The 10119-nt window shown below is 39.7% G+C and overlaps 1 long non-coding RNA gene across 1 annotated transcript; it reads left to right on the top strand.

Moving 5' to 3' along the window:
- The first annotated feature begins 5548 nt into the window (after window positions 1-5548).
- Window positions 5549-9076, top strand: LOC309332658. Its single transcript, XR_014152286.1, has 2 exons — window positions 5549-5719; window positions 6549-9076. It is a non-coding gene; the product is annotated as an uncharacterized lncRNA (long non-coding RNA).
- Window positions 9077-10119: the final 1043 nt, after the last annotated feature.

A 10119-nucleotide genomic window follows, 5' to 3' on the forward strand; every position in this document is an offset into this window, starting at 1 on the left:
TTTGTAACCAGAGGTGTGGAATAATGCAAGAAATGTAAGTTCAATGGAGGGAAAGTTTGGGGAAACAAAGTAGGAGGAAACAAAAGAAAATGAATCCAAGGAGTAAAAATACGTAACACACGACAGCTTATAACTTCACCTTGCCTGTTTAAGACTCCTGATTTCTTGTTTATATGTCTGATATTAGGGACACTCAGAGAGAAGACTGGTCAAGCTTCAAACAACGCTACTGCTCGTATGTCCCACCAATGAATGGGTGGAGGTTGAATGATTTCAATAATATATGGGATAATAAATTAAGTTGGGCTTCTTTTCTAATTCAAGAACAACAAGAGCAGGACTTCCATTGGAGAGGTAGGAAACATCTATCAGTTCTAGCGCAAGAAATGGCATATTCTGAAGGGGACTGAGATGAAGCACTCCAGAGTTCGAGGTGAGCAATTGAGTCTCTAAAGGCCACACCCTGTCAGTTCATTTATTTGCTTGGCTTCCTAAATATTACTTTGTCAAGGCTTGCTTACAAATGGGAAAATAATACTTAAAAATAAATAAATCCTAGTCGGTATCTGTATTGCATTTGAAATTGTTTTTCTCTATATGATTGTTTTAACTGTTTTTCTCTGTTTTTCTTATGCTGTGAAATTGCTTTGAGAACTTTGGTAGGAATTGATTCAGAGATGCTGATGTGGATAATTCCCGAGGGAAGATAATACCCTGGCCTACAAACATATACGTATATATACAGGGTAGAAAACTACAGCAAAACTGGCAGCAATAAAGACCTTGGAAGATTTGTCTTGGAAAGCTATAGAATCTGGTTTATGGCAAGCTTAAGAAAGTAACAGATCCATAAGAAATGAACAAAATTATATGATATGAGGTAAGGAATATAATATGCATCAAGAACAGAGAAGTGAACATCACTGGCAAGGTAAGTCTTCAAGAGGTACTTCTTATATTGAAAAGAAAGCAACTTCTTCGCTGATTTTTCTTTCTCTGTCTATACAACTTAATCACTGGAGACAGCTACAAACCGATGAACATTTATTTGATCATTTGGTAATTTCTATGCCGATTTGAAAGGGATCTTCCCAAATAAAAGGAACTGTAATCTATCCTTGAAAAGCAAAAAGTCATCCTTAAAAAAACCCAAAACCACAGGAAAGAAACTACGTTTAAATAATCTGATGTGATGTAAGAAACTGAACGTGTTACCCTGTCTTGAGAAGCATAAAACTTCTCAGGTAAGTGTTACCGCCATACAGGTAAGTCCAAAGGAGCTATTGCAAATACGTATCCTTTTATTTGCTGGCTGACCTGTTCGATCGCCGGAGAAACTGACAATGTGAAAATGTTTATTTGATCATCCAGTGGCTTTTTTGCAGATTTGAAATGGGCATTCCAATTTAAAAAGATCTATAATCCGTCTATTCTTGAAAAAAGAGGTTAAAAGCTTAATGAAAAGCCTTGTTTTCAGTAGGATCAAGGAAGAAAGAAACAATTAAGAACTAATATGTGACCGAAGAAATGAAAGGTGCTGCACTGCTTTAAGAAGAGAAGCAGAAAACATCACAGATGGCCATTGCCAGCATGCAGGTAGGTCTAAGAGAGGTAACTTGTATTGGTCATTTTTCCTTACTGGAGAAATCTATGACATGTACATACTTGTTTGACCATTTAGTAACTTCTCTGCAGATTGGAAAGGGGATTTTCTGCATTAAACAGAACTGTAATCTGCCCATTCTTCAAAGACACCACCACAAAGATATCTGGAGGATCAAGAAACAATTTTGTAACCAGAGGTCTAGCATAATGTAAGAAATGTAAGTTCAATGGAGGGAAAGTTTGGGGAAAGAAAATAGGAGGAAACAAAAGAAAATGAATCCAAGGAGTAAAAATCCGTAACATACGACAGCTTAAAACTTCACCTTGCCTGTTTAAGACTCCTGTTTTCTTGTTTATATAAAATAAAAAAATTCCTTCCAGTAGCACCTTAAAGTGTGTATCTGAAGAAGTGTGCATGCACACGAAAGCTCATACCTAGAACTAACTTAGTTGGTCCTTAAGGTGCTACTGGAAGGAATTTTTTTATTTTGTTTTGACTATGGCAGACCAACACGGCTACCTATCTGCATCTTGTTTATATGTCTGATATTAGGGACACTCAAAGAGAAGACTGGTCAAGCTTCAAACAGCGCTACTGCTCGTATGTCCCACCAATGAATGGGTGGAGGTTGAATGATTTCAATAATATATGGGATAATAAATTAAGTTGGGCTTCTTTTCTAATTCAAGAACAACAAGAGCAGGACTTCCATTGGAGAGGTAGGAAACATCTATCAGTTCTAGCGCAAGAAATGGCATATTCTGAAGGGGACTGAGATGAAGCACTCCAGAGTTCGAGGTGAGCAATTGAGTCTCTAAAGGCCACACCCTGTCAGTTCATTTATTTGCTTGGCTTCCTAAATATTACTTTGTCAAGGCTTGCTTACAAATGGGAAAATAATACTTAAAAATAAATAAATCCTAGTCGGTATCTGTATTGCATTTGAAATTGTTTTTCTCTATATGATTGTTTTAACTGTTTTTCTCTGTTTTTCTTATGCTGTGAAATTGCTTTGAGAACTTTGGTAGGAATTGATTCAGAGATGCTGATGTGGATAATTCCCGAGGGAAGATAATACCCTGGCCTACAAACATATACGTATATATACAGGGTAGAAAACTACAGCAAAACTGGCAGCAATAAAGACCTTGGAAGATTTGTCTTGGAAAGCTATAGAATCTGGTTTATGGCAAGCTTAAGAAAGTAACAGATCCATAAGAAATGAACAAAATTATATGATCTGAGGTAAGGAATATAATATGCATCAAGAACAGAGAAGTGAACATCACTGGCAAGGTAAGTCTTCAAGAGGTACTTCTTATATTGAAAAGAAAGCAACTTCTTCGCTGATTTTTCTTTCTCTGTCTATACAACTTAATCACTGGAGACAGCTACAAACCGACGAACATTTATTTGATCATTTGGTAATTTCTATGCCGATTTGAAAGGGATCTTCCCAAATAAAAGGAACTGTAATCTATCCTTGAAAAGCAAAAAGTCATCCTTAAAAAACCCCAAAACCACAGGAAAGAAACTACGTTTAAATAATCTGATGTGATGTAAGAAACTGAACGTGTTACCCTGTCTTGAGAAGCATAAAACTTCTCAGGTAAGTGTTACCGCCATGCAGGTAAGTCCAAAGGAGCTATTGCAAATACGTATCCTTTTATTTACTGGCTGACCTGTTCAATCGCCGGAGAAACTGACATGTGAAAATGTTTATTTGATCATCCAGTGGCTTTTTTGCAGATTTGAAATGGGCATTCCAATTTAAAAAGATCTATAATCCGTCTATTCTCAAAAAAAGAGTTGAAAAGTTTAAGGAAAAGCCTTGTTTTCAGTAGGATCAAGCAGGAAAGCAACTAATAAGAACTAATATGTGACAGAAGAAATGAAAGGTGCTGCAGTGCTTTAAGAAGAGAAGCAGAAAACATCAAAGATGGCCATTGCCAGCATGCAGGTAGGTCTAAGAGAGGTAACTTGTATTGGTCATTTTTCCTTACTGGAGAAATCTATGACATGTACATACTTGTTTGACCATTTAGTAACTTCTCTGCAGATTAGAAAGGGGATTTTCTGCATTAAACAGAACTGTAATCTTCCCATTCTTCAAAGAGAGAGCTCAAACAACTACAAAGATATCTGGAGGATCAAGAAACAATTTTGTAACCAGAGGTCTAGCATAATGTAAGAAATATAAGTTGCACTTTTGCAGGAAGAGTGATGTATGAAGCATAAAGAAGAGCATCTCTGGTAGGTCTTGAAGATGTCTCCCTGCCCCCCAAAACACAGGTACTTTGTTTGCTTTTATTTGTATCTATAGTTTTCTTCTCAAACCAATAACTGAAAATATCAATGTTTAAAGTTACTTGTTCATTACGATGTCTTCTTGCAGGTTGAAAAGGAATTTCCCAATTTTAAAGGAGCTGTAATATGCCCATTCTTTAAAGATACAATCTCATCCAGTGGCTACTCTTCACCTTATCAGGGGAGCCTGGTGGGGATGCCCAAGGATGAACCAGACCACCCAAAAAGTCAATCCCCCACAAGAACCCAATCTCTACCTTGGCATCAGCCATGCTAAAATCATCACTCTCTCTGTTCTTCTGGTGTATGTTCTAGACAGTTGAGACCCATCATCAGCCTTCTCTTAGCCCCCAATATTTGTCCTCTATCTGAGCCTTGTTTTCTTTTCTCCATTAACCACACTAATCATCCCCTAGCTTTGCTCTCTTTCTACAGAGCTTATCCATACTTCCTCTTGCCCCACTGTTTCCCCCCTTTGTGACACTTCTGGTTCCTCCATTGTCCAGGTCCCACCTGCCTTTAACTAACTGATCTCTGCACTGTCCTCCTTCATGTCAGCTCCAGTCAACACCAGCTGCCACTGCATTGGATTGGATTGATCTTTATTACAGCCATTGGCCCGTTACACGACAGTTTCCCATACCAACATATTATACATAAACCTCCAGATTTAAAATCGCCAAAACTTACAAAAGACAAACAAGAGCCGAAGCAAAGCAAGGACAAAGACCACCATCATACATTACAATAAATTTGTAACCTATACATCACCCTCTGCTCATAAATTAATCAAGGATATCAATGGTGATATCGCCTAAAACATAGATCATGGTTTAAAACAATGGTGATGTCACCTAAAACATAGATCATGGATTAAAACAATGGTGATGTCACCTAAAACATAGGTCATGGTTTAAAGGGGTTATCCGAGCCACACAGGAGACCATTTCTCTTCTTTTGGGATAGGACGCTGATCAAGAATCTGGCAACCATGAGTGATCTTAGGGGGTCATCATCAATTAGTAGATATCTCAGTTTGGCTTCAATCGTATCATCGGCAATTCCCTTAAGATATTGAGCAAGAAACTTGCTCCTGGCCGGTAAGTGAAAAGCACAGTCAAAAATTATGTGATGCAACGATTCCGGTGCCCCACAATTACAATCACATAAGAGCGATATCTGTCCATTGGAGAATCTATTTCTCAGCACGTTCGATGGAAAGGTGTTGAATCTTGCCTTTACAAAGGCATATCTATGAGCTGAGGAAGTTAAGGAATTCAAATAGTTTGGGAGCCTTAAGAGGGGTAATAAACCAGGATTTAGAGGTGAGCAGGTACCATTGCCCAAAACCATTTTCTGCTACAAGTCCATCTCCTCTAGCTTACAGATTACTGTTCTTTTAGCTGGGACTATGTCCTGCTCTAGTAATTTGGATGGGGAGATTCCCATTGCCGTAATTTTCAGCTGTAAATTTTTTACCCATGGGCTCTGGAAATCATCTCTCCACATACATTGTATCAAGTACAGGTTTGGGAGATTGTGCCATAGAGATAGCCAGTGACAAAGTATGTGTTTCCACAGAGCATTTTCCAGGGATACAATATTAAGTTCCATGCGTAACGCTGTATTAGTTGCCACTGCATCTAATGAATACTTGAGAGGGAAAGATTATATTTTAAAATATTGAAGACAATCCTTGAAATCAGTCCAACTGTCTTATGAAGCCAAGAGGTAGATTTGTCTACAGGAATTTTAACAGCCCAGGTGTTTTCATCTAGATTGAAAGGAATCAGGAACAGCTGAGAGGTAAGAAATTAATACTCCAGTCAATCAAACTAGTCCTTGCTGCAGTCACTAAATGTTGCTTTCTAATAATTACAGCACAGAATGCATGTGAAAATGAAGAAAGCAATAATTCTACTGGAAATGTCCTGGATCCAAAATATATACCGTACTTTTCCGTGTGTAAGACGAGGTTTTTTTACTCTAAAATTATGTTCAAAAATGTGCCTCGTCTTATACATGGATAGTGAATGGGATGGACAGGTGATTGGCTGCAGCTTCGAGCAAGAGCTTGTCATTGACGATTGTTGGCTGCTAGAAGGGCTGCTTTGGATTGGCTGCCGCTTCTCTAATTGGGTTGGTGATTGGTTTCTGCAGCAAACACTGCTGTGGATAGGCTGTCGCTGCCATGATTGGTGGCTGCTGTTCTGGGATGTGCATAAGAGATTTTTTTGCTTGGGAAGGGTCTGTTTGCGATTCGCTATTGCTGTGGCAAGTGGGCAATTTTTGGCAATTTGCCCCCCAAAAGCTGTAAAACTCTGGTCAATCCCCCTCAAAAAAGCTCAACAACTCTGAGGCATCTCCACACCCCATTTTCTTAAATTTGAGTCCCCCAAAATAGGGGGCATCTTATACAAGGGGGCGTCTTATAGATGGAAAAGTACAGTACCTTCTGTCAGAAGAATTTTAGAATAATTTTTTTAGAAGAATCATAAGGAAACCCTTAGCCATCTGATATGTATGTAAATGTCAATACTAGTAATTGCATTTAGGTCTGTGGCTATTCTGTCTTATGTTACAATGGTACACTCCTCTTTAATTCGGGGTCTTTTGTTCTTCTTTTCTGACACAGTGCATGTGGAAGGCATTGAGATGTTGCGTCTGGTGGATGTAAGGAAGACTTTGCAGGACAGAGTCTCAGACAAAGATGTGCTCTTCCAAGTCCACGTTCCCAGCATGTCCACACTCCTGTCTCAGTGATGTCTACTCTGGCTTGATCATGTACACAGAATAGAAGATGGCAGAACCCCTAAGGACGTGCTCCATGGGGAGTTGTATTCAAGCACCAGGCCTGTTGGCAGACCAACTATGCGTCATAAAGATGTCTGCAAATGTGACATGAAGACTGGCAACATTAACCCTGCCACGTTGGAATCCTTTGCAGGCAGCCACAGTGCCTGGAGACAGACAGACAGGTCATGAGAAGGAATGCTAATGGGGAAGAGCGCAGGGAGAATAAATGCTAAGGTGCACCTGAAGACACTTTCATCTGCCCCAACTGAAATAAAACATACCTCAACAGGTACTGTAGCTCTCCAATGGTTTGGCTAGCAGGACCTGTGGTCATGGATGATGGGGCTTGTAGTCCCAAAAACAGCTGGAGACTCAAGTTTGGGAAACCCCATTTTAGATGTTTAAGGCTGCAATCTGGAAAAAAACATTGCAAAACCCTTTGTAGAGCATAAATCAGTGGCTCCCCTTTCTTTTCCTCAGTATCAGACAGAATAACATCATGACTGCACACAATTCTTTCATTTTGCAGGGGAGGTCAAGGGGAAAAAAAAGACCATTTGGAAATCACGAAATAGCAAACATTACCTTGCCTCCCCCTTCTGTTCCAGCTGCTGCAAGGATTTTCCATACCCTCCCCTTTTGACTGAGGTTGAATGGACGCAATTCAAATCATATTTGGACTGGGCCAGGAGTGGAGGAGAGAGGAATTTGGCAAGGTGGAGGACTGCTAATTACATCTGGCAGGAGTTTATATATGTGACTTTGTTTTTTAACTGCGGGCTGAGGAAAATAACCCCAAGAATTTTAATGGCGGAGATAAATGGCGGAGCAGGCATCTTGTCGGGGAGTTATTTATAGCCCAGCAAGTCCTTGAACAATGGAAGGAATGTTTTCAAAGGAGTGGAATGTGAATGGACAAAGGACGGTGACAATAAATTATCTCTACCCTCCAGGTCTGGGAACAGAGTGCTGGAATGACTACATGCATGAAATGGATATTTATATATTTGTGAAACAACAAAGGTGCTGATTGCAAGGGAACAAGAAAGATCAGCTTAGCAAATGGATTAAAATTAATAGAAGGATGAGAAGGTGATTAAAGAAGAAGAATGAAGTGGCATCATCAGGAAGCAATGGACATATGTTTGTAACAGGAGCGGGAAACATAATTATTATTTTTTAAATTGTATTAAATCTTAATAATTAGGATTGATTTGTCATAATTTAGAAAACTAATATATATTATGTGGCTGCAATATGAAGCATGCTTGCTGGAAGTAAATTCTACTGAATTCTGTTGGAAGAAAACAGGGCTGACTTTGGAGTAAGCACTGGGCCGCATGGCTGCAATGATATTCACATTGAGATTATATCTCATAGGGCTTCCGGTTTTGGTTGCCTTAATGGTGCAGCTCCCACAACAATGAGAGATTGTTGGAGAAGGAACAAAAAAGATGATTGAGGGTCGGGGGGAATGAGCTTCACTCACAGATCGTCTAAGTACCTGGCTTTCGCTCCGACATGGAATCTGAGAGGCAGGGAGGCTCTGAATGCAAAAGCGCTTTGCCCGTCGGTAACCCTCTAAGGCTGCCATTAACAAGCAGCGGTTCTTCTGTTCATTAAGGATTAATGTACAGACGCATGCTGGTAATGATGGGACAAGATCAAAAACTGCCAAATTGAAACAGCTACAAAGGTGTAAAGATTTGAACTGGAAAGAAGACTTCCTTTGATGCAAAAATGGTACGTGGGGCGGGGGGAGACTTCAGCTTCCTTTTTATATATATCTTGTTTGTTACATAAATGACTCGACAACACCCCCCCCCCCGGAATGCTAAAAAGTTTTAATAAAGAGAAAATAAAAGAGAACGGGGATATAGTTATGAATTGCAATGCAGAATAGAACTGTGTGTGAAAATTGAAATGGATTTTAAACAATTGAACAGAGTTAATTTTCACTGTATTGCTGCTTTAGCAGAGAAGAGATAAGACTTTGAAGACGTGCCAAGGCTTTGGTGGGATGCCAGGTCATTATTTTGAGAGTTGGTTGGCAGTGCAGAAGCTGGAGACTCTCCAAGGCTTTGGCAGGGTGCCAGATTACCCATTTCCTAGACTTGAAAAAGCGTGGAACAATGACTCAGTTGTAATTAGAGCCTCACTCTCCAGAAACAGAGATAGTGGAAACAGCGATGTTGCACAGGGCATGATGGAAACCAGGAAGAATGAAGACACAATGTTTTATAAGGATAAAAAGAAACAATATGGACAAAATAAATAAACACAAATATAAAATATCAAACACAGGAACAATAAAGGACATAGAACTTCGCTTGCAGGAATACAAATTATTAAATGTGTTAATACGAATGGAAGGTAAAAACATTGTAGCTGTTGTATAAGGGATTATGATGGAGACTGAAATGTAATTAGATTAAATAAGACTCTGGAAGGAGAATTAAATGAAATTATCTTACCTTGAAATCTAGCACGCAGGGGGCCTTCTAAAATGTGTACTTAGTTTTTTAATTGATTGATACTGGAATTGGAATGGTAATTTGGTATTGATACAATGCGGCATTTATTGGATTTTTGTAACTGAAAATTAATAAAAATATTTTCAAAAAAGAAAGATGGAAAAGAGATTACATTTCATAAAAAGATTGAAACCCCACTGAAATAGGTTGGTCGTTGTTCCATATCCATGTGCACAGTGAATTATGAAGCCTTTCATTTTTCTTTTTATCCAAAACCTAAACTACTTTTTATGGTTTTGGAACTTTATCTCATAGGGCTTCCGGTTTATTATTATTAGGTGAGTTATGGAACCCCAGGTTATGAGTGGATCTTACTCAAGGACAACATACAAAGGCTGGCCTACCCTCAGCACCCTCATAATTGCTTGAGCCTGACTTTGGACTCAGCCACATCAGGGACGCGGGTGGTGCTGTGGGTTAAACCACAGAGCCTAGGACTTGCCGATCAGAAGGTCGGCGGTTCGAATCCCCACGATGGGGTGAGCTCCCATTGCTCGGTCCCTGCTCCTGCCAACCTAGCAGTTCGAAAGTACCTCAAAGTGCAAGTAGATAAATAGGTACCACTCCGGTGGGGAAGGTAAACGGCATTTCTGTGCGCTGCTCCGGTTCACCAGAAGCGGCTTAGTCATGCTGGCCACATGACCCGGAAGGTGTACACCGGCTCCCTCGGACCTAATCATCAGGGGTTCCTTTACCTTTACAGTGGTACCTCGGGTTAAGTACTTAATTCATTCCAGAGGTCCATTCTTAACCTGAAACTGTTCTTAACCTGAAGCACCACTTTAGCTAATGGGGCCTCCTGCTGCTGCCGAGCTGCTGGAGCACGATTTCTGTTCTCATCCTGAAGCAAAGTTCTTAACCTGAAGCACTATTTCT

The sequence above is a fragment of the Podarcis erhardii genome, assembly GCF_964252035.2.
Source record: "Podarcis erhardii genome assembly, chromosome: 17".
NCBI lineage: Eukaryota > Metazoa > Chordata > Lepidosauria > Squamata > Lacertidae > Podarcis > Podarcis erhardii.